Below are 25,340 nucleotides of genomic sequence, written 5' to 3'. Positions count from 1 at the left end.
ATCAAAACATAGATTGTTGTTGTAGATGGAGCCCATCCTATGGTCTCTGTGGTAATCAGAAACAGCTTTATTGACATTCTTTCTAGATTTCTCAATCTGTGAACAGAATTGATTTGACTGCTTCCATTTCGATCTTTGGCATATATTAGAGTATGCAAAGACAGTTTGAGGCAAAAGCTCCCCTTGTCCAAAATCAAAGCCGGCTATGCAGGAGGTAAGGATCCGGCTGGGCCTAAGGAGCATCGGGGCTCCCCCCACAGCCGCCAACGTAATAAATGTTAAGTGTAGTCTGTCAAGTTTTAAGGCCTTTATGGTTTTGTGAGTGAGGTATGTCTCTCCTTCCACATGTATTCTGATATGTGTTATGCTTTAGGCAATAGGTACAGATACAAGCATGCATGCTTTTAGGAATATGATGAGACTTATGGCAGAGACATGGGATAGGTTGCTGCTTTTTATTTGGCTCGGTCCAACATTCTGAGTATTGTTAGAATGGTGAAGCTGCAGGACAAAGTGAATTTTAAGACATGTTGGCAGAGGAATTCGATATTAAGCTACTTTATATGAGTCTGGGGAAATGTACAGTTGAAGTACACCACATACATGTAGGTGTCTGATTCAAATGTAAAGTGCAGTCTGCAAGTTTTAAGTTTAAGGTCTAAAGGGTCTTGTGATTGATATGCTATGTTAATTTCAATTTATATAGCGCCAAAATCACTGACAGGTCTCTTAGCGCTTGCTTTGGGAACGTGTCCTGGCTTTCCGTGCGAGATAACCCCTACTGGCCATCCCCAAGGTGAAGACCAGGCATCCCTTCGCGGTGGGGCCGTAGTGGAGATTAAGCAAGCTATTGCCCAGAGTTGCAGAGTGTGAACCCATGATTCGAGTAGGCACTGAGGCGAGAATTATCGAGTCCGTGGACATTGTGAGCTCAAGACCCTGCCGCGTCGGGAATTGAACCCTGGTCCGGGGCTGACCTCTGCATCAGGGTCTGCCTCCTCTAACCAGTGAGCCACACTTCTCCATTTATGTCTGTACTTGCACATGCATTCTCATATATGCTATGCATCTCAAGGTGCTAGACATCTGAATTACAGGTGTATATCTTTTTGTGTATTTCTTTTATATATCATGATTACTTCAAAAGGTATAGACATAAGCATGCATGCTTTCAGGAATATGGTGTGACTTACAGCTGAGTTATGTAATAGACTGCAGCTTTATATTTGGCTAGGCCCAACACCCTAAATAGTTGCAGAATGGTGAAGCTGCAGCAGAGAAGTGAGTTTTAAGACAAGTTGCATGAGTGTGTGAAAAGATACATTTAAAGTACGATGCATACATGTAGGTGTCTGTTTGAAATGTGAAGTGCTGTCTGTTAAGTGTTAAGGTCTTCATGGTCTTGTGATTGGTGTATGTCTCTAATTGCATATGTATTCTCATATGTGTTATGCATTTGAAGATACTAGGCGTATTAAATATATACGTATATCTCTATTTGTATATTTTTTTATATATGGCAGTACTAGTAAAAGGTATAGACACATGCATACATGCTTTCAAGTATATGGTGAGATTTATAAGAGACTCATATGTAGGTTTGATGCTTTATATTTGGGTAGGCCCAACACCCAGAGTAATTACAGAATGATGAAGCAGTTTACAAAAGTGTACACTGTGTTATAACCCTCACTTTTGTGGTGCAATTTCACTATTCTGTAACTACTGAGGATGTTGGGCCTAGTCAAATATAAAGCTGCAACCCATCACATGTCTCAGCTGAAAGTTTTGAATCACCCATGCACGACCGATGCACTGATCCGTGCACTGAGGCACTATGTATGCACTCCTTCAATCAGCCATGCACTACCCTTGTAATCATGCAATCACTCAGACACTATGCATGCACTCCTTTAATCACCCAGACGCTACCCCTACACTCATGCAATCACCCAGGTACTATCCATGCACTCCTTCAATCACACAACCACTACCCATTCACCTATAGATTTCACCCAGGCACTACCTATGCACTCTTCCATGGAGAAGTGTGGCTCACTGTTAGAAGCGGCAGACCCTGAAGCAGAGATCAGGCCCGGGACAAGGATTCAATTCTGGATGCGGCAGGGTCTTGGGCTTAATGTCTGCGGACTAGATAATTCTCTCTCCTCGGTGCCTACTCTAATCATGGGTCCCACGGTGCAACTCTGGGCAATAGCTTGCTTAATCTCCACAACGGCCCTTACAACGCTGGGATGCCTGGCTTCACCTTCGGGGTGCCCAGGAGGGGCATCTCACAGGGAGAGCCAGGAAGAGTTCCACAGCGTTATACATCGCCGGGACGCCCCGTTGCTGGGGCAGCTGTGCGCTTTACAAGTATACTACATTTACATGTACATTTACATTTCCAATCATCCAGGCACTACCCCTGCACCATGAAATCACCCAGGCACTAACTATGCACTCCTTTGATCCCCCAGACACTACCCATGCACTTATAAAATCACCCAGGCACTACACATGCACTCCTTCAATCATTCAGGCAATACCCTTTCACTCATGCAATCACCCAGGCACTACCCATGCACTCCTTCAATCACCAAGCAATACCCATGCACATATAAAATGACCCAGGCACTAACTATGCACTCCTCCAATCACCCAGACACTACCCATGCACTTCTCCATGCATCCAGGCATTATACATGCACTCTTCTAATCACCCAGACATTACCCCAGAATGCATGCAATCACCCAGAATTACCCATGCACTCCTTCAATCATCAGAAAGTATCCATGCACTCCTCCAATCACCCAGACATTACCTCTGCACTCATGCAATCACCCAGGCATTACCTGTACACTCATACAATCAATCAGGCAGTACCCATGCACTCGTCCAGTCACCCAGACATTACCCCTGCACTCATATTATCACCCTGACACTGCCCACACACTTATCAAATCACCCAGGAACTACCGATCCACTTCTGCAATCACCCAGACACTACCCATGCACTCCTCCAATCATCCAGGCAGTGCCCATGCACTCATGCCAATTACAGAGGCACTACCCATGCACTCATACATGCACTCATGTACTTCTGTTGCATGTATGCAATCACTCAAGCACTACCCATGCAGTCTTCTAATCATTCAGGTGGTATCCGTGCACTCATACAATCACCCAGATACTACTCATGCACTCCTCCAATCGCCTATTCACTACCCACACACTCCTCCATACACCCAGCTACTACCAATACACTCTTCCATGCACCCAGGCACTACTCCTGCACTCATTCCATTTACCCATGCACTCATAAAATTACCCAGGCAGTACGTATGCATTCATGCAATCAGCCATTCACTATCCATCCTCTCTTCCAATTACCCATGCACTACGCTTTCACTCATACAATCACCCAGGCACTACAGTTGCACTCATTCATTCACTTAGGCACTACTCATGCACTCATCTATGCATTCAGGCACTATTCATGTATTATACAGTAATTCAAGCTCTGCCTCTGCACTCATGCAATTAGCCAGTCTCCATCCAGTGTCTCCTTTAATAACCCTACCACTACCCTTGCACTCATACAATCACCCAGGCACTATGCATGGAGTCATGCAATCACTCATGCACACCCATTACACGTATCAGCTTTCTTTATGTCTGACCATATTCCTGAAACAATGTATACATGTGTGTGTACCTTTTGCTAGCAACTTCATCTATAAAAGTAATATACAAATAGATGTGTACTTGTATTTTATATGTCTATCAACTTCACATGAATGTTACGTATCAAAATGCATGTGGAAGTTGAGACATACCTCAGTCACCAGACTATAAAGGCTTTAAAACTTAACGGACTATACTTCACATTTCAAACACACATCTAGATTTAAGTGGCGTACTCCAAGTGAACTTTTCCACAGACTCTTACAAAGTTCCATAAGCACTAATTTCTCACCGAACTTATCTTAAACATCACGTTTGTACTGCTGCTGCTTCACTATTCTAGTACTACTCAAGCATTGAGCCAGGCTAAGAGCAAAGCAGCCACCCTTCTGATTCTGCTGTAAGTGTCCCCATATTTATAAAAGCATACATGTATGTACCTGTATGTTTTGCTAGTGACACCATATATAAAAGCAGCATGGAAATGGATGTACTCCTATGTTTTACACATCTAGCATCTTCATGCATAACAGAATATATGTGTAAACAGATATATACTTTAGTCAGGACACCATAGAGACCTCAAAACTTGAGAGACTGTACTTCATATTTGAAACAGACTACTACATTTAGGTGGTTTTCTTTAAGAATAGCTTTCCACACACTCATACAAACTAGCCTAATCACTAATCCGTTTTCTGAAATGTCTTGAACCTCACTTTTGTGCTGGAGCTTCACCATGCTGTGACAACTTATGGTATTGGGCCTAGCCAAATATACAGCAGAAATGTATCACATGTCTCTTGTTTGCCAGCAGCATCATATATTAAAGAAATATCCAAATAGATGTATACTTGTATTTTATACACCTAGTATCTTCAGATGCATAATACGTATCAGGATACATGTGCAAGTAGAGCCATACCTTAGTCACAGCACCATGCAGACAGTAAAATTTAAAACAGACTGCAATTCACATTAAAAGAAGATAATGAAAATGATGTGGTATATTTGTAGTGTCGCTTTTCACAGACTCATACAAAGTTGTGCAATAACTAATCCATCTCCTAACATGTCTTAAACCTCACTTTTGTGCTGCTGCTTCACCATTCTATGACTACATAGGGTGTTGGGCTTAGCCAAACATAAAGCAGCAATCCTTCACATGTCTCTGCTGTAAGTCTCACTATCTTCCTGTAAGCATCCATGCATATGTCTATACCTTTTATTAGTAGCATCATATATCAAAGACACATACAAATAGATGTATACCTGTATTTTATGTGTCTAGCATGTTCAGATACATAATGCATATCACAATACATGTGCAAGTAGGTACATACCACAATCAGAAGATTATGAAGACCTTAAAACTTGAAACACTGCATTTCATATTTCCAAAAGAGACCTAGGTTTATTCAGCACAGTTCAAGTAAACTTTTCCAGACACTTACAAAGTACCATCTTCACTAATTCTTCACTCAAAATATCTTAAACATTACTTTTCTGGTGCTGATGCTTTACAGTTCTACTGCTAGTTATGTATTGCGGATAACCAAAACAAAGCAGCACCCCTTCACATGTCTCGGCTGTAAAATTAAAGAGGTATACAAATAGATGTATACTTGTTTTTTGCCCATATAGCATCTTTATGCTGGATAACACTTATTCGTACACATGAGTAGTATCAGACTGGTAAAAGCAGAAAAGTGATGTTTAAGATATTTTGGGTGAGGAATTAGTGATTATGGTGCTTTCTAAGGGTCTGTGTAAAACTTCACTTGAAGTATGCCACATAAATCTAGGTGCCTGCTTGACATGGTAAGTGTAGTCTGTCAAGTTTTAAGGTCTGCATGGTCCTGTGATTGATGTATGTTTCTACTTACATATGTATTCTCATATGTGTTAACCTTCTGAATATGTTAGATGTTTAAAAGAGAGATATTTCTCTATTTGTATGGTTCTATTATATATGGTAGTGCTAGTAAAAGGTACAGACACATGCATACATGGTGAAATCTATAACAGTCTCATGTGAAGGATTGATGCTTTATATTTTTGTACGCCCAACTCTGAGAGTAGTTACAGAATGGTGAAGCTGTAGTACAAAAGTGTACATCATGTCATAAACCTCACTTTTGTGCTGCAATTTTACTATTCTGCAACTACTCAAGATGTTGGGCCTAGTAAAATATAGTAAAATATAAAGCAGCAACCCATTACATGTCTCAGTTGTAAGTCTCTAATCACACAGACACTACCCAGGCACTCATCCATGCACTGAGGCACGGCAGTATGTATGCAGTCCTTCAATCAGCTAGGCACAACCCCAGTACTCGTGCAATCACTCAGGCACTACCCATGCACTCCTTCAATAATGCAGGCACTACCCCTCTACTCATTTACCCAGGCATTACCCATGCAGTCCTTCATTCACCCAGTCAGTAGCCATGCACTCATCCAATCACCCAGGTATTACCCATGCACTCATGCAATCACCCAGGCATTACCCAAGCATTCCTTCAATCACTCAGCAGTACCCATGCACTCCTCTAATCACTCAGACATGACGTGTGCACTCATGCAATCACCCAGAAATTACCCATGCACTCCTTCAATCGCTCACGCAGTACCCATGCACTCCTCCAATCACCCAGACATTACCCCTGCACTCATGCAATAATCCAGGCATTACCCATGCACTCCTGCAATCACTCAGACACTACCCATGCACTCATGCAATCACACATGCGTTACTCATGCACTTCTCAATATATTCCACTTTCCATAATACATACAGCACATAGAAATGTGTCTTTTTTAACCAAATAGGCAGTTCTTACAAGAACCATTTTTTTCTTCTTTTTTTAAAATAATTTTTTCGTGCTTTTTTGGTGTTTTAAAAAATGAAAAAATCAACAAAAAATAACGGAGAAAACGATTGAAACATTTCGGAATTAAGAAAAACAAAAAAATTAACAATGGTGCTTTTTTGCAGCAACTACGATAGTCTCCACTGATTGCTTTGCTTTCCATAGCAAAGAACTTTTTTTGCATTTAATTCAACGCTCCTTCAGTCCAGCGAACTCAGGTACAATATGGGCTCTTTGAGTAGTGGAAGCACCTGGGGCCAGATGTAGGTAAATCCCATTTACCGATTTTGAAATACCGAATTTTACCGATTCGGTATTTCAAAATCGGTAAATGGGATGTAGGTACCAACATCTGGATTTTTTACTGATACCTTGAAATTCGGTATTTACCGATTTGGTAAATACCGAATCGTCAAGGGTGCAGGGGGTGTCACTTTGACACCCTCTAGCACCCCCAAAACGGGCATGTGTGCAATGTGGCACACAGACATGCCCTAAGGGCACGTCTGTCTGTCACATGGCACATGTGTACATGCACAGATGTGCATGTACACAGGAATCGGTATTTTACCATGGATTTGTATTCCATGGCAAAATACCGATTCTGAAAGCCCATGTGCCAATGGAAAATTGGCTACCCACATTGCATTTTCGGTAATTTTACCGAATCGGTAAATATTACCGAATCAGTAAATTTACCGATTCGGTAATAATAACGATTCGGTAAAATTACCAAATATGTGCCCCTACATCTCCATAGCCCTTTAACGATCGGAAACGGCCGAAAATCGGTATTTTCGTCCGATTCCGATCGGTAAAGGGCTACCTACATCTGGCCCCTGATGAGGTGCTATGCCTTGCAACTTGGTCGTCTTGTGATACCTATTTTTGAAGGCAACGACAATGTTGTTCTTGTGCAAGGCGCCGTGGATGCATTGTTTGCAGGTGTTTAAGCAACGAAGATGTGCCACACAAGTATTATTTTTCTGATCCACGTGACAGGACCTTGTCGCAAATAGTGCAAGTCATTGTACGTTCGTTGACATTCTTTTCACCAGCAGGTATTGAAAAAAAGGCCCATAGAAATCTCTCATGCCTCTACTTTACTTATTCTTCCAAGTCTTCTGCTTCTTCTTCTGCAGGAAGCTGTTGAGCTGGATTTGAAGGATTTGAAGAAGTTATTTTTTGTTGATGTAAAAAAAAACACCAAAGAAATGCTAAAAAAAGGAAGAAAAAAGAGCTGTGTCTCTGTGGATGTTGGGAAAATAGAGAATTTAAGTGGGGTCCTGCAAGTTCTAGGATAAAAAGCTGACCCTGGTCTGTGAAGGTCGCTCCACCCGCCACGCGGCTCCCCCTGAGTGCGCCTGATCTCCCTGCCTGCCCCGCTCGATCGCCGCTGACCCTGTGGCATAGGTTTGTCTTCTCTGCCCTGTGCCTTGATCTGTGTTCTTGATCATCTGTTTTTCCCTGTGATTGTTTTGCCGTTTTCTCTGCCCTGTGCCCTGATTCTTGGTTGATTTGTTCCCTCTGATTGTTGTGCCGTTTTCTCTGCCCTGTGCCCTGATTCTTGGTTAATTTATTGCTCCCTGCGATTGTGGTGCCGTTTTTGCTTCCTGTGCCCCTGTTCTGTGCTCCTCGCTCCTTGCCTTGTCCACTTCCCGCCAGCACCCCCTCCCCGCTCCCTGCCGCTGCTCCTCTGCGGCCCCACCCCCTTCTTCCTCTGTACCCGATCCCCGCGCCACCCCGCTCTCGCCTCCCAGCTGCTCCTCCCTCCCACCGCACCACTTATGGCAGAGTCTACGCGCAGCGTTTACGCGCAGCGAGCGCGACAATTGTTCGCCGAAGGCGCGCCAAAGGCAAGCCCGTCTGCGCCTGTCCGTGCCTGGCCCACGCCTAGCACCTGGACCCCTGGCCCCCGCGATGAAAGACTGCCTGCCGGACCTACGATTCCGCCAGCCTCCACGCCCTCAACGCTGCCCAGAACGCCGCCTGCTACCGAGCTACCCCGAAACGCATCCACGGACCCTTCACCTGCAAATCCTGCAAGTTCACCTGCCTCCGAACCTGCACCACGCCCACCAAGCCGAGCACCGACAACAACCACCTGAAGTGCATCCTGCTCAACACCCGCTCCGTCCACAGAAACGCCGTTGAACTCTGGAACCTCCTCAACACTACTTCACCAGACGTCGCCTTCCTCACGGAAACCTGGATGAATGCCTCCTCGGCCCCCAACATCGCCATCACCACCCCGGACGGATACAAAATCACTAGGAGGGACTACGTCAACCAGACCGGAGGAGGCGTCGCCATCGTACACAAAAACACCATCCGCATCCCGACCAACTCCAATGACACACTCACCGCCGCCGAACACCTCCACTTCCAGATACACACCAACCCCGAGACGACGCTCAGAGGCACCCTCATCTACAGACCCCTGGGACCACACACACGATTCAGCGAAGACATAGCAAACTTTGTCAGCCCGCACGCCATCCCCTCCGCTGACTACATCCTCCTAGGGGGACTTCAACTTCCACATGGAGAACAACAACGATACCAACACCACCACCCTGCTGGACAACCTCGCCAATCTCGGACTCAAGCAACTGGTGAACACCCCCACACACTACACCGGCCACACGCTTGACCCCGTCTTCTCCTCCAGCAAGCACATCTCCTTCAGCCACTCCACCGGACTACACTGGACTGTTCAAAGCTGAGTCCACTGCAGTTTCAGAAGAACCACGACCCACCACCATCCACAACAGGTGCCCCGCAGGAACTGGAGCAAGATCACCGCCAACCAGCTCACCACCTCACTCAGCCAGAACCCTCTCGCCAGCACAACGGACCCCAACGAAGCAGCCAGCAACCTCACACAGTGGATCACCATCTGCACAGACAACCTCGCACCACTGAACACCCCTCCCAACAGACCCGGCAGCAAGAAAGCCTCCTGGTTCACCGACGAACTCAAGAACTCCAAGAAGAACTGCCGTACCCTCGAGAAAGCCTGGAGCAACAACTAGACCACAGACAACATGACTGCCCTCAAGCACGCCACCTGCAAACACCACCAGCTGATCCGCACCACCAAGAAGACAGCATTCAAGGAACGACTGGACAACAACTCCCACAACAGCAAGGAACTCTTCAGCATCATCAAAGAGCTCTCCAACCCCAGCGCCGGAAACAACGACATCACCCCCTTGCAGAACCTCTTCGACTCTCTCGCCTCTTTCTTTCACAGCAAGATCGCCGACTTACACAACAGCTTCGGTGCACAGACCACGCACCCAACCGCTGAATCAACGCTCCCCACCACCACCCTCCACGCCTGGACACCGGTCAGCACCGAAGACACCACCTGCGTGATGAACACCATCCACTCCGGATCACCTACCGACCCCTGCCCCCACCACGTCTTCAACAAAGCCGACTCCATCATCGCACCCCAACTCCGGGACATCATCAACACCTCCTTCAACACCGCCACCTTCCCGGAGAGCTGGAAGCCCGCTGAACTTAGCGCCCTCCTGAAGAAACCAATGGCGGACCCCACCGACCTCAAGAACTAGCGTCCCATCTCGCTCCTCCCTTTTCCGGCCAAGGTCATCGAGAAGACCGTCAACAGACAGCTTGCCGCCTTCCTCGAGACGAACGGATCCCTCGACCACTCGCAGTCCGGCTTCTGAGCCAAACCACAGAACCGAGACCGCCCTCATCGCAGCCACAGACGACATCAGATCCCTGCTCGACAACGGGGAAACTGCGGCCCTCATCCTCCTGGACCTCTCCGCAGCATTCGACACTGTCTGCCACCACACCCTAGTACATCGCCTCAGCAACATCGGAATCCAAGAGAAGAAACTGGAATGGATCGTCTCGTACCTCTCCGGAAGAACGCAGAGAGTCCCCCTCCCCCCTCCCCAGTGCCTTGAGACCCCTACGGGTGAGTAGCGCGCTATACAAATGCTATGATTGATTGATTGATTAACTAATGAAATGCTTTCTTTTGAAGTCACATGAATTTGTGAACCCGACGCGCAACCGGCACACACCGGACACGATTCCCCAAAAATATATTTAACAATAATATATCTTTATACCAGTTACAAATATTATTATTATTTTTTTTTTTATTATGAATATCTTTATTCGGCAAATTGATCACCATAAAAGAATACATATACATATACATTTCCAATTTACCAGTAAAAAACAATTTATAAAATACAATAAAAAACATGGGCACCTCATTCATAGTTTAGTAACAGTGAATTCATCATCAGCCTGTAGGTCCCCCCGGGTGCAGTTTCAGTAAGCGGGAGCGTGTCAGCCACGCACTTCCCAAAAATTTAGCCACCCCACAAATCATAATGGCAGATGAAAAATCTGTAGAAAGGACGCGTAGTGCCTGGCTATGGCACCTCAACCCTAATTCCCTACAGACGGGTTTCAACCAAAATTTCCGCGCCCCTTTATAAGCTGGGCAAGCGAAAAACAAGTGAGCCACCGATTCCTTTGGAGCTGCACAGCCAGGGCATGCGCGCAAGTGGGCATCTGAATTTGACCACCTCACCGTAAAGTCATGCACCGGGAGCGTCCCATATCGCAGTTTTAGGTACAACGCTCGATCCCACGGTTTGGTTATCAAATCGAGAAAGGGTTCCAATTTCCTCACACATTTAATTGCCAAAAATTGATCAGTAAGTGAGCCCACATTCGTAGCCCTCGTAGCGTTACTCTGTACCCAGTCCCAGTATAGTTTTTTAATCACATCTTTGGGTGGCGGTGATTGCGACTCCCATGCCTCTCTTAGACCCACATTGAAAGCCAGTTCTTTCAGTTTGTTTAGCCATCCTATTTTTTTACCCGTGTCCAATAAAAGTAGATCGTCCAACCCTTCTGCGTACTTTGCGAGCTCCTCGGTTCTTCTTAAACGGGACCAGAAGAGCAACGGGCGTAGCCTCACCAAGTCCTTTAGTGTTCTTCTGCCCAGGTCTAATCTTAGTGGGATCATTGGGGTGGAAGCGGGAAGAGCTACCACCTTCCTGAAGAAATTATTTTCCGCTGCCATCAGATCTGAAACCCCTTCAAACCCCCATAGTTCGGAGCCATAAAGTGCCGCAGGAAGAATCTGTCCCTCATAGATGGCCATAGCTGGGGAGACCGGTTTACTACTTGATTCACGGAGCTCCTTCAACGTCACCCCGGATACTCTACGGTGACTGAGTAACATTTTGGAAAGATGGTCCTTCCAGGTCATGCGGCTGTTTATCCAGACACCAAGATAGTCAAAAGATTCGACCAGCTCGAGGGGAGCACTATTGAGCACAAAGTTATTTTTAAATCTTTTTGAGGGGGCGAAAGCCATCAATTTGGTTTTCGATGTATTGATGGTTAAGCCTCGGCTAGTGCAGAAGGAACTAAAGCGATTCAAGAGTTTTTGTAAGCCCACCGGGGATTTGGAAATTAATAGGGTGTCATCAGCGAAGAGGAGTGTGGGGATTCTCTCCCCCGCCAGGGAAGGGGCATCCGTCTCCACCCCCTTCAGATGGTCCACCACTCCATTTACGAATAGGGAGAAGATGGTCGGAGCCATGACACAGCCCTGGCGTACTCCTCTCCGCACTGGGATCCTATCTGTTAGTTGTCCCTGGGATCCCCATCTAACCCTCGCATAATTCCCCTCGTGCAGCTTTACGATAAGGTTCAGAAGTCCACTGGGAAAACCCATCTCTCCAAGTATTTCCCAAAGTTTTGTACGAGGGACCAGGTCGAACGCAGTCTTGAGATCTATGAAGGCCATAAACAAACTGCCTTTCTTGATGGTAACCGCCTTCCAATAGATGGCAAAAAAACGAAAGACCTGGTCCATCGTGCCTACCTTCCTTCTGAAACCCGCTTGTAAGTGGGAGAGAATACTTGCATCCTCAATCCAATCGCCTACTCTTGAGATGATGACCCTGCCGACCACTTTCTGGATTATGTCTATCAAACTGATAGGTCTGTAGTTCGCAGGGTCATCTCTTGCCCCCTTCTTATACACAGTAACTACCTCGGCCCCTTTCCAGGAGTCTGGTACCTGGTGTCCCCTCGTGATCAGATTCATTATAATAGCAATTAGTTTGGCCCAGACCTCTGGCTCCGCCAACAACAAATCTCCAGGAATCCCATCCTGCCCGGCTGCTTTCTTAGGGGTTAGATGTCTAATCGCCAACACTACTTCTGAGGTCGAAAATAAAAGGGCATTGTCCCCTAGATGGTCCCCTTCTCCCAAACTATTCACCCCAGGGCTAGTTGTTTCCTCCAAGTCACCATATAGGGATGAAAAATGAGTAAACCATTGCTGGCTAGTTATATGAACAGCCAATGGTTGCGATTTTCTCTGCCTTGTCCTATTAATCAAATCCCAGAAAAGGTCCGGGTTCCTACAGCTCACAGCCTTGGAAAGATCCTGCCAATGCTGTTCCTCCCACTCCCGTTTCGCCACTGATAATGTTTTCAGATAATCCTTCCTGGCCGCTCTAACCAGTAAAGGGTCCCCTGAAAGCAGAGCTTTTGTCAGATTTTTCCTTTTGCTCTTACAGTGATCTGTATACCATGGTTTACGAAGAGTAGAGGGTATAACGGAACCCCTATTATATTTCCCTTTCGAGATAAAGAATTGGCCAACTTGATCTATTATGGCTTTATAGGCAGAGTCAAGGGAGGGGTGTTGGGGGCTGTTAATCCGATTTTCACCGTCCCAGACCTCTAAGTTAGAAGACAACCCCTCTACCAGGGATTTAATGATTCCTATATCATCCTCCTTAAGATTAGCCTTATCCCATTTCAGTCTACGGTTATTGTTATATGGGATAACCTCTTTAGTTATTTTTAAGGTGTCATTCACCCGCCTGTCATTAAAAACACCCCAGTTGAACTTACAACACAGGGGATTGTGGTCACTATCCTGACTTGGAAAGACCTCCATATCAATAAGGTCTGCCCAGAATCCAACATCCATTAGGATGTAATCGATTCGGGACGGCCCTGAGAGTCTATTAAAGGTCAGTGCCCCTGTCTGGTCGGATATAGTCCTGCCATTAAGGGCTCTTAGTTTGTGGTCCCTTGTCAGTGCATTAATTTGAATGGCTCTAGATGACCATTTCCTGATGGGGGGCAGGGATAGAGTTGGGATAGACCATTTTGAATCCTCCTCTTCAATTCCTAAAAGGTCATCTCCGAGGAGGGGTTCAAACGTACAATTGAAATCACCCCCCACAAGGATTTTGGCTGAAGAGGGGCAACTGGCTAAGGCCGAGTCCAGAGCTGTTAAGGTCAAAGAGGAAGTGTCACCCGGAGTCCCTCTAGCATAGACATTAAAAACATCAAGCCTAACCACATCCTCCCGTCCTCTTGCCGAAAGGTGGAGTATATCATTACACTCCACATTATGGCGTGTGACCACCCAGTCCAGTTCTATTTTTATCCAGACCGTGAGACCACCCGCTGGTCTGCCCTTTCCCTTGCTTACAGCGGGCACATAGTGGGTGGTATACCCCGATTTATGTAGCGGTAATAGGCTCCATGTTTCCTGAAACAGGCAAACATCAAACTGCTCAATGAGTGTATGCCACTCCAGGATTTCTAGCTTCCTCTTTAGCCCAGCAATATTCCAAGAAAGGAGGTTTATTACCCGCCGATCTCTGGGCATAGAAGTATAACCCACCTCAGTCGCACTCTCGTTATCCACCATGGTCATAGGGCTTCCCCCCTCCTGGACCAATGGAATGGTGGTTGCGTAGCAACCAGCCATACTAGTCAAAGGCCCAGCTAGCCTAGAATCCTCAATAATGTTGTTGGTGGTGGCCATATGGGCTGTAAGTAGACTAACTTCTCCTGTATCTATACTACCACAGAGTAGTCGAGGGTCCTCCTCCCCAGGGAGTTCATTTAACCCCCCCCCCGGACCCCAAACTTCAATCACAGTCTTCCAGCCCCGACAGCTGAGAAAACCGATTGTAAGTATCCAACGGGGTAAAGGGTCTCAGGTGATTCATCCTAGAGCCCTGGTTCATCATATGTCTATAAGGAACCATGGACCAAGCGGAGTGTAGGTCAGGCACCCTGGTGAACTGATGCCCATACTGGGGATAATTGTTATTATAGGGTAGTGTAAGGGGCGGCCTGTAAGACTGGGGTCTGTTTGAATGTTTAGAGGTAGTGGCTTCTGACCTGGGGTAGAAGTATGTTAAAGCCCGAGGGGTGATACAGGATTCCCCATTCCCAGGTGGCCAGTTTAAGATATAATCAACAGCCCGAGGGTCTCTAAAATTGACCACCACAAGGTCCCCCTCTATATTTTTGGTTCTACTCCCCAGCCAGTTGATCCGTCTAACATGCACTATGTCCCCATCTATATTAGGCGCTATTGGCCTGTGTAACCTCAACCAGTGGATGATTTTATTCTTGAGATCAGCATATCCCTCCTTCTTATTTTCTGTTAACTGAGGGACCCCCGTTAAAATCACCACATAGGGCACTGCTTCTGGAGGAATCTCTACTTGTGGAACCCTTTTATGAGGAATTCTACTATTTCCACCATCCCCGTGTACGTTCTGGTTGTTGCTCGTCGAGGCCTTTAAGGTAGATTTGTTGGGGGCAGCACCCAATTCAATTGCTGGTGCCTTTAGTTGTTTAAGTGACGGTGTATTGTGAGGTGGGGGGTCAACTCTACCCTGAGGCTGGCAAGTTTGCTTAATCAGTGCTGGGGCAGATGAAGTTTTAGATTTCTTTTGAGGTGCGTTGGGAGGGGGCCCTGTCGACGGTGTGGGATGCACCACCCCACTTCCTTTGTTTTTGGTGAGAGTAGACATACTAGTTATGGCAGCTTCCAATATGGTCAATCTAATTTCCACCTTTTTAATGGACTCATTGATAGGTAGAAGGAGGGATCTCAACAAAAATTCCAAGTTCCCTGTCACTGTGGGAGGAAGTACGGGTGTAGTAACGGTTGGGGTGGCTCTATCGTTGTTATCTGGAGCCACATCATGTGTGACTGCTACAGATGAACAATGAACCGGTAGAGCCACTACCTGTGGTGGTGTATAATCCTGCTCCACTACTGGGGGAATCTCAGTTATAATGGGGGTTTTTGTCCCTTTACCAAAATCCGTATGTGGTGTTTTGGCTTTACCCAGTGCCACCCTTTGTTTCTTCCTTTTTTTACTAGGGGGAGGGCGATGGATCTGGGCTACAGGTAAAAACTTAGCTTTCTGCTTCCTAGATTTAGGTGTGACAATGACGCGGCTACAACTAGGGGTGGGTGAAACAGTTATAATATTATCCGAGGGCAAACAGGGAGTGGCTACAAAATCACGAAACAGTAAGGGGACTCCGTCTTGACTTACGTTCTCCTCACTCAAGTCAGTCGAATCTCCCTCCCGGTTCAATACAAGCAGACTATCAGTGAGGGGTCTATGTTTCATACTCTCAACTGAGCGACGCCGCTCTGCCCTACGCTCTGCTAAAATAGAGTCCTTTTCTCCCTCACTCTTCTTAGGAAAATAATTCTCCAGTGAACCATTGCGTAATCTGGACTTTTTACCCGGGGTTACATCTTCTGTTGCCATATCCATCATGTGGCAAGACACTAACCTCCGAACTGCAAGTGGAAAGAGGTCATGCCCAGCCCGGCCTCTTCCGGCCTCGGACGGCCACAGACGGTCCCGCCCTTGTCCCGGGCTTCTCCCGGTCGCTCCCGCGAAGCGGGGATACTGCTCTCCTAGTAATACTACTGCTGCGCTGTCATTCGGTGATAGGCGGGGGGGCGTGTCCAGCGGGGAGAGCAGCCCAGGTGTTGCTGGTTGGGCGCGCAGGGGCTCCTGGTCACTGGAGTCCCCTGCCTTGCTCGCAGCCCCGCTGGTACACTGGCCTGACCCCGCGCTCCTCCTTTGGTCCTTAATGCAACCCTCTGGCAGTCGACGCGCTGCGGGACCCGCGAAGCGGGTCCGGCGAGTCGTGGGTGGAGTAGAGAGGGAAAGGTCCGCTAAGCAGCAGGTCCGCCGCGCTCCTCAGGTAGGCAGAAAACAATCCGATATGGTGTCCCACAGGCGCTGGGGAGAAGGCTACTTTTGACTCCGTGTGCGGGGGGGCGTGTCCAGCGGGGAGAGCAGCCCAGGTGTTGCTGGTTGGGCGCGCAGGGGCTCCTGGTCACTGGAGTCCCCTGCCTTGCTCGCAGCCCCGCTGGTACACTTGCCTGACCCCGCGCTCCTCCTTTGGTCCTTAATGCAACCCTCTGGCAGTCGACGCGCTGCGGGACCCGCAAAGCGGGTCCGGCGAGTCGTGGGTGGAGTAGAGAGGGAAAGGTCCGCTAAGCAGCAGGTCCGCCGCGCTCCTCAGGTAGGCAGAAAACAATCCGATATGGTGTCCCACAGGCGCTGGGGAGAAGGCTACTTTTGACTCCGTGTGCGGGGGGCGTGTCCAGCGGGGAGAGCAGCCCAGGTGTTGCTGGTTGGGCGCGCAGGGGCTCCTGGTCACTGGAGTCCCCTGCCTTGCTCGCAGCCCCGCTGGTACACTTGCCTGACCCCGCGCTCCTCCTTTGGTCCTTAATGCAACCCTCTGGCAGTCGACGCGCTGCGGGACCCGCGAAGCGGGTCCGCCGAGTCGTGGGTGGAGTAGAGAGGGAAAGGTCCGCTAAGCAGCAGGTCCGCCGCGCTCCTCAGGTAGGCAGAAAACAATCCGATATGGTGTTACAAATATACAACTTATACAATTGTGTATCTTAATCTCTTGGTTATATACAAATGCTTTTAAAACAAAAAACCTTTCGGTGGATTTGCGCACCTGATGCAGCCCCCGGTAATACATACGTTAAGTTGCACGGGACTGTAGCAGCTCCCCAAACTTTATTATGAGACGTTTAACATCCATATTATTAAAGTAAATATTACTTTCATAACTCATAGAATAAACCATACATGATTGCTTTAATACATTTATAGTATATATTATGCATTCAAAATTTCAAAGAAAAGAAAAATGAGAACCGCGCACCCTTAGCATACCTTATGCATATCTTGCACAACTTAACCAATATGACAGCAACATTCTTAGATTTGCCACCCACAATGACTGGTACACGGTAGGTACGTGAATCTCACTTTAAAAAAAAAATGTAAATGCATATTTTAAAAAGATCATTACATTATTTTTATAAAAGTTAAGAAATTTAGAAAAAGCACTTTTTTGACATTATAGATAGGAATTAGCATTTAAAAACCTTTGAAATTCAATTGAAAAGCATAGGTTTCAGGGCATTATAGTTAGAAATTAGCATTTAAAAAGCCTTAAAAATTCACAAAAAAACAATAGGTTTCAGGGACGTTATAGTTAGTTTAACATTTCCCTTGTACAAAACCAGAGAAATTTGGTAGTTATAGTTAGTTGAGCTAACTATAACTCACAACCCCACAATGCACTGCTAATGACATCACATATTACATCATTCATGACATCATCTGTGACATCACTGATGACATCACTCATGACATCTCAAATGACATCACTGATGACATCATCCACATAATAATCTGATGCACCTCCTCACACCCTAATATAACCCACTATAAAATACAGACAGCCAATCTCGAAACCATCGACTCACCACCAATACCAGTTACTAATACATGTGGTCACTCATCAATACAGCCACTATCATATGCATAAATACCCCCATACAGACACTCACACACTGCCACTCACCCATAGAGTTACTCACACAGCTAGTCAGTCTTGCAAATAATCAATCACACTCCCATTTACTCACCTATACAGTTATACACACACCACCTCACGTATTCATACAGAAAAATAACACATACTTACTCGCTTATACAATCACTGACACAAGCACACACTCATCCATACAGCCATTCTCATAATCACTCACTCTCACATATTACAATATATATACTCCAACACTCACATATACTGCCTTTCACATATGTAGTTACTCACACATGTACCACTGAGACATTCATTTACTCACAAACACAGCCATACATGCACTCCCACCCATATCCACCCATATAGCCCCTCACAGATGTACTCCTGAACACATATACCCAGTGAATCACCCACTCACACATCCCTGCAGGGAATCACACACACCCCACCCACCCATACAGATACTCGGGCACCCATTCAGGTACTCAGACAAACAATCAATAACCCATATAGACACTCATGTAGCTACTCACCAACTGAGAGACTGATACAGGCATTCACACAGATTAGTCAGTCACCCATATGTTAGTAAGACATGTTCAATCACTCACTTATACAGTCAGTCATGCACCTACTAATTCGTCCATTCAAACACTCATACACCCACTCAAACTTCAAATACACTTGGCATATATATGTATAAATAAAAAAGATGTAATCTTTTTAGAAAAACTCAGTCACTGGATGATGTCATCAGTGATGTCATTTGAGATGTCCTCAGTGATGTCACTGACCATTTCATGAGTGATGTAATATATGATGTTATCAGCAGTGCATTGTGGAGGCAAAAGTTATAGTTAGCTCAACTAACTATAACGGCCAAATTTCTCTGGTTTTGTACTTGTGAAATGTCCTGAAACCTAATGATTGTTCAGTGAATTTCTATGGAATTTTAAATGCTAATTTCTAACTATAACGTCCCTGAACACCTATGGTTTTATAATATATACACACACACATACATATATATACATCAATATATATTCACAAAAAAAACAACGGTGGCAGGGATGTTATAGTTAGCAAAAAACATGAAAAAAACCTCAGCAATTCAATGAAAAAAACAATTATTACAGGGACGTTATAGTTAAACTCAGATTTCACTCCTACAAAAAGCAAGTGGCATCCAGCAGTTATAGTTACCTGAGCTGACAATAACTTACACCCCCACAATGCACTGCTTATGACCTCACATATTACATTGCTCCTGATATAGTCAGTGACATCACTGATGACATCTCAAGTGCGACCTTCAATCCTCCAGGATCCTCAGCGTGAGCTTCAACAGTCCGTCTCTCGTTGGGGACCCGCTGCCACCGGTGTCCCTGAGGCCTCTGCCCCTGGATTTCCACGGCCCTTGTGTCCGTTCCATCCCAGAGGTGGGTGTTGCCAACAGGCCGGCTTGCCCACTTCCTTCAATCCTGGATGACTGTCGGGTTCGCACGTGGATGCTTGCTTCCAGTGATGTTACGTGTGTCCTGGTCGTGCGTGTGGACTGTTTTGCACCTCTCACGTTCTCCTCTGTGTTTCCCCTTTTGAGTGTCGTAGTGTCTTGGTCCACACTCCTCTTAGTTCTCTTCTATCCTCTTGTCTTCCTGTTGTCGTGCTGCTTAGACTTCTTCTCCTTCTCCTTCTCCTTTTCTCTTTGGTGGTGGCAGACGTGCCAACCAGACCTCTTCTCCTTTCTTCTTCTTTGGTGGCGTCGTGCCACTCAGACCTCCTCTCCTTTTTGCAATGTGGTCTGGTCACCTTGCTGTCTTCCTCTTCCTGGTCAGACTTCTCCAGGCAGCGTGCACTCCGCCTGCTTTCATCCGGTCTTGTCCTGGTTCACGGACACTGTCTCTACTCGTCTGTGACTGGACTTAGACGTTGAGTGTTGACTTGTGGTTGGTGAAGTTCGTTTGTCGCTGTTCGCGGACTGTGTCTTGATGTTCGAACTTCTGGGACCTCTGGCCGGTCCATTCTGCCGATGGTGGCAGGCTATCTTCTGTCCTCTTGTGGGATACTTGCTGTGTTGCGCTTTGTTGACCCTTGCTTCGGTCACCTCCTTTCGCGACCCCCATGTGGGTCGGCTTTTGGTGCGGCCATCTGGCTGGCCGGCTTCTTGGGTGTGTCACGTGCGTGACCGTCTGGGTTCTCCGTGCGACCATCTGAGGGGTCGGCTTTTGGTGCGGCCATCTGGCTGGCCGGCTTCTGGGGTGCGTCACGTGTGTGACCGTCCGGGTTCTTCGTGCGACCGTCTGAGGGGTCGGCTTTGTGGGGTGACCATCGGGGTGGTCTTCTGCCTGAGTCCTCACGCTTTGCTGTCTTCTGTTTGATCGCTGTTTGCTCCTTTCCGGTGCTGTAGCGTTGGCACGCTTTTGTCCGCGCTCTTCTTGTGCTTCTTTGGGTGCGGAGGGTTACGTCACCGCTCCGAGCTTCTTCGTGTTTAGGTCACTCCCGTTACTTCACGGGCTGTGCTTGCTTTCTTCTCGGGACCCTGGAGCAGTGTCGGCGGTATTTGCGCTTCTTCACTGTGTCGCACTTGCCTAGTGGGGAGTCTCGTGGTGGTGCCCCTTTACTTTCTTCCGGCAGTGGTGACGGCCTGTGGCCACTAGGCGTCACTGTGCTTTCCGTTGGTGTGGCGTTAGTGCTTCCGGCGGATTGCGCTTCGGCTCCGTCTCCGGCTCCTGGTCACTGCTTGCGAGCGTCTATCCTTGCGCTCTCCTTCATGTGTTCCTGGTACTCTTGTGCGCCTTGCATTTCTGGGTGTGTAGCTTTTGCACTCACTTGTCGGCGGCTTGTCCTTTCTCTTGCTGTGTGGCGTTGGTGCGCCAGTCCTGTGCTTCACAGTGCTGTGCTAGGCCGGGGCTTACTTGTTGCTGTGTGGCGTTCCTGCGCCACTCTTGGAGCACGCTAGTGATTGCGTCCTTCTCCGGGCACATGGGTACTTGGCTTGACACACCTGTGCTCTTCCCCCACGTGTCCCCGTCGTGCTGTATGCTGGCATCCCTTCCTTTAACTTGCTAGGTCTTGTTTATTTGCTTTTCTTTGCCGTGCAGGGAGTTGGCCCCTAGGTGGCAGAGCTGTGCTTTTCCCTGCGGTTGGCAGCCTAGCTTTCTATACCAAAGCCGGGACAGGTCGGTGAGGCTGTTTGGAGCACACATGTGCAGCAGGGGCCTCAACACTCTCCCCCTGTGCTTTTCCTCGTGTACTGTGCATCTCATCCGCATGCTTTGTTACTGCAGGCGGGACCTTGACACCGTGTGTAGCCTCTAGCCCGCACACCACAGCGGCACCTCACGTCTCGCGGTAAGTCCCTTTTTTACTGTCTCTTTGTCAGTTGGTGCCGGGATGATGGGGAGGCACACCTCTGTGCCTTTTCTGTCTTCGCGGCCGCGGGCCGCACACCGGCTTTCTCCTTTCTTTTACGCTCCCTTCTGCCCCTCGCAGCAGTCTCTCCCAGTTCGCGGGCTTGTGCAGGGGAGCGGGTGAGGGGGGTTTTCGCTTTGTTCGGCCACAGGCCGCACGCTGGCACTTCACTGCGGGTGGCGCTGGCACTTCACTGTGGGTCACTGAGGTGAAGATTATGCTTTTTATCCCTTCTTCGCTTTATTTACCATTTACACTCAGCAGCCAGTAACTTGAAAACAATATTTTTTCTCATGAACACAATAAAAAACTACAACTCCCTACAACCTGGGAGACCATACAGTCCATAGTCCATAGTCCAAGAACCCTACCAATATGGGCAGACTGGTTAGCCGCTTAACTCGTGGGTAACCCAATGGATTACGATAGGGGCAGCACTCACCCCGAACGTGCATGTCCCTCAGAAGAAGCTGACCGGGCCTACTGCCTCCCAAACGCGCGGTCCACGAGATGCGTGAGCTTTAGAGGGGCGCGGCAATGCGGGTAAAAAAAAAAACAGCGGGCTTAGTGCCTTTACAATGCTCCACCGAGCAAGTCTCAAAAGTGTGTGGAAACGCTTCAATACAGACCCACGCCGGGGCGTTCAACAGCAGGGAAATACAGTCCGAACGGGCGTAACGGTGAGACAGCAGGGACAGGCTCTGACTCGATGCTCACGCCACGCAACTCCTGACTGAGGAGCGATGCCGCAAGAGCAAAAAGAGGGCCAAGTCCCTCTAGCGGTGTGCTTCAAGCACCGCAACAGCAAGAGGGCGGCCACGTGAGGAGCGGAATGAAAGCTCCCGCGGCTGGGGACCTGAAATACAAAGCGCTAGCACCGCACAATATAAAGACACACCAGATGGAATAATGATAAGGCAAAAGGCACAAAAAACATTCAAGGCAATGAGAAAAACGCAGGAAAATAATGGAGCACTTAACTGTCAGCTAAGCAGCGAAGAAAGAGGACGAAGAAGGACAAGCAGGGGTCTTAGTCCCCAGAGTGCTAAACATGATGGAAGGACTATGGACTGTATGGTCTCTGGTTGTAGGGAGTTGTCGTTTTTTTCTGTGTCCATGAGAAAAAATGTTGTTTTCATGTTACTGGCTGTGTGTGTAAATGTTAAATAAAGCGAAGAAAGGATAAAAAGCATAATCTTCGCCTCCGTGTCCTTAAAAGAATTGGAACTTACCGTCACCCTGCTTGGCAAATTCCGATTCCCTGCAATAACTTTCCTTTGAGAAGAACTACTTAATGACAACTATTTTACCTCTGAAGTCGAACAATTAAGGTTCTGCTTCAGTGATTTGATTTCATGTTTGACTTTCCCCACTTTACACTAGGCAGGGCAGCTCTCTTTCGCCACACCTGTTTACCATATCGATGGAGCCACTGGCTTCCAGAAGGCGTGGATCAAGAAATCCCTTCATCATATGTCCCGCACACAATCTCACCTTAGTCAGATGATGACCTGAACTATTTACGCGACATTACTTCTGACCTCACCTCCATTGCATCTCCCCTCACTCAATTTAACCAGGTGCGGGGATTCAAAATTCGTTGGGGTAAGTCCTGTTTTTTCCCTTAGGGTCTCAGGCCATGCCGCAGGTCCCGGACTTGGAGGAAGACCCCAACAGAGCCGATCCTAGGCCTTCTGAGGCCCCCGGCGAAAGGGAAGATGTGAGGCCCCTCTAAGTGCCTTATTGCCTGCGCGAGTGCGAGCAGCGCTTTTCCCGCATTTCATATCGGGCCCCCTGCTCTGCGGTCTACTCTGCAGGGCCGGCGGCAGGGCCCCCTGAGCGCGAGGCCCTGGGCATCTGCCCATACCGCCCATGCCTAGGACCGGCCCTGGACCCCAACCATTGGGAACCCTCCTTAGTTCGCTGCTTAGCCGTGCTGGTCTTCCACCCTTTTCCAGGTCCTCTTATCTAACATCGATGAGACGGATCGGTAAGGTGATATGTTCAAAGGCTCCACCCAAACTGTACCATATAAGAATGAGACACAATTTGCAAAATGGGTAATTATTGTATATGCAACAGCTTGTAATTTGTGGAGTCTCCGTTTGGACTCTTTTCTCAGAAAGATAAATAAATAAATGTGGTTTAAAGGATACCAGTCACTTTGATGCTTAAATAGTAAGAAATTTGGACCAAGGTAAAATATTTTCCAATCTGGCATCTCTCACTTTATGCTGTTGTCTTTGTCGCTCCAAAAAAAATCTACTCTGTACCTAAGCCAAAAAACGAAAAATCTAGGTGGTATCTTAGTTTATCATCAGGACATTCCCGACACTGAAGTCTTCTTGGGTAACTATTTTCTGTATTTTTTTACTTAATCAAATTAAACATCTAGTGAAAAACATACAAACATTGACCGTATTTACAAAAAAAAATCACAGTTAATTGCCTGCCTGTATGCCTGTACACATGTGAAGTGGTGTGTGTGGGTCCTCCAGTTTAGACTAATCATGTTTTGCGGGGTTTATATTTCATGGTGATGTTTAAAATTACTTTTTAGTTGGATACAAGCAAAAGTTCAAAGTGACGTTTAAAACAACAAGTTAAAACACAAATCAATTAACTACAGCAAAATTACTGTGATTAAAATCATTTTGCGACAAATTAGTTTATATATGAGTAAACCGGGTTTTTTTTTTCACTTTGAGACTGCTCTGGCTGGAACCTATGTGTGTGATGGTCACGGAGAAGGCTGAAGGCTGACCGGCCGATAATCTCAGGGAGACATTTGCCTGCTTTACACGTGGACTCAATTAGGCTGCAGATTACCTTATTAGCAGCCTTTTCATCTCGAGTGCTCGGTTTGATCTCGGTTTATGTCAAAACCCTTGGTCTCAATGGCACCCTTGACACTTGACCTGGTGCCTGAAAAAACTGTGCAAAGCAAAGTTCAGTGGGTGCTGCACGAAGCCTTTCATTCATTAGCTGCACGTGGTTTCAGGTTAATTCCTTTCTGCGGCCTGATTTTCTCGTTTTTCGTCTTCGGAGTCCATAATGAGAACTAATGAAAGTGACCTTGCATAGAAGAACAACCCATACCGTGCTTAATACAGGTTTCATTGTACTTCATGTAGAGCAGGGAATTCATAATACCTTCTATAGAGCCTTTGTACAGGCATAATAGCTAAGAGAAGCCACTGGAATGAGCTAATCATGCGATAATAGAACTTATGAATCCATTTCCTGGTACTGAAGAAAAGAAAACTGACAAAACGTGCGGCTGCAATTTTAACTGTGGAGCATAAAGTTTTGAAAAGCCAGAAACTTTCGGTTCGTTTTAAATATATTGACGTTTCACATGTATAACCTACGGCAATTTAAATGATGTGTCCAGAGTCCTGAAATAACTTTTGTGCCTCTGACCTCACTACAGGAAAATAGTAAATCTCAATCAAGTCAAATAAACTCCCTGTGAGTGGAACAGTGGGTCATGGGGTTGGCAGTCCATGCTGCACGGGAAAGATGACTGGGAGAATCCGGAAGTGCACCCACTTGATCAGCTCCTCTTCACTGCAAAGGAGCATTGCACTAACCATGGCCCTGCTTCTGCTCTGTCTACATGTAATGACCAAGGAGGCATAGTATGG

This window comes from Lissotriton vulgaris, chromosome 3_1, assembly GCF_964263255.1.
Source record: "Lissotriton vulgaris chromosome 3_1, aLisVul1.2, whole genome shotgun sequence".
NCBI lineage: Eukaryota > Metazoa > Chordata > Amphibia > Caudata > Salamandridae > Lissotriton > Lissotriton vulgaris.
Note: the sequence above shows the minus strand (reverse complement) of the source record.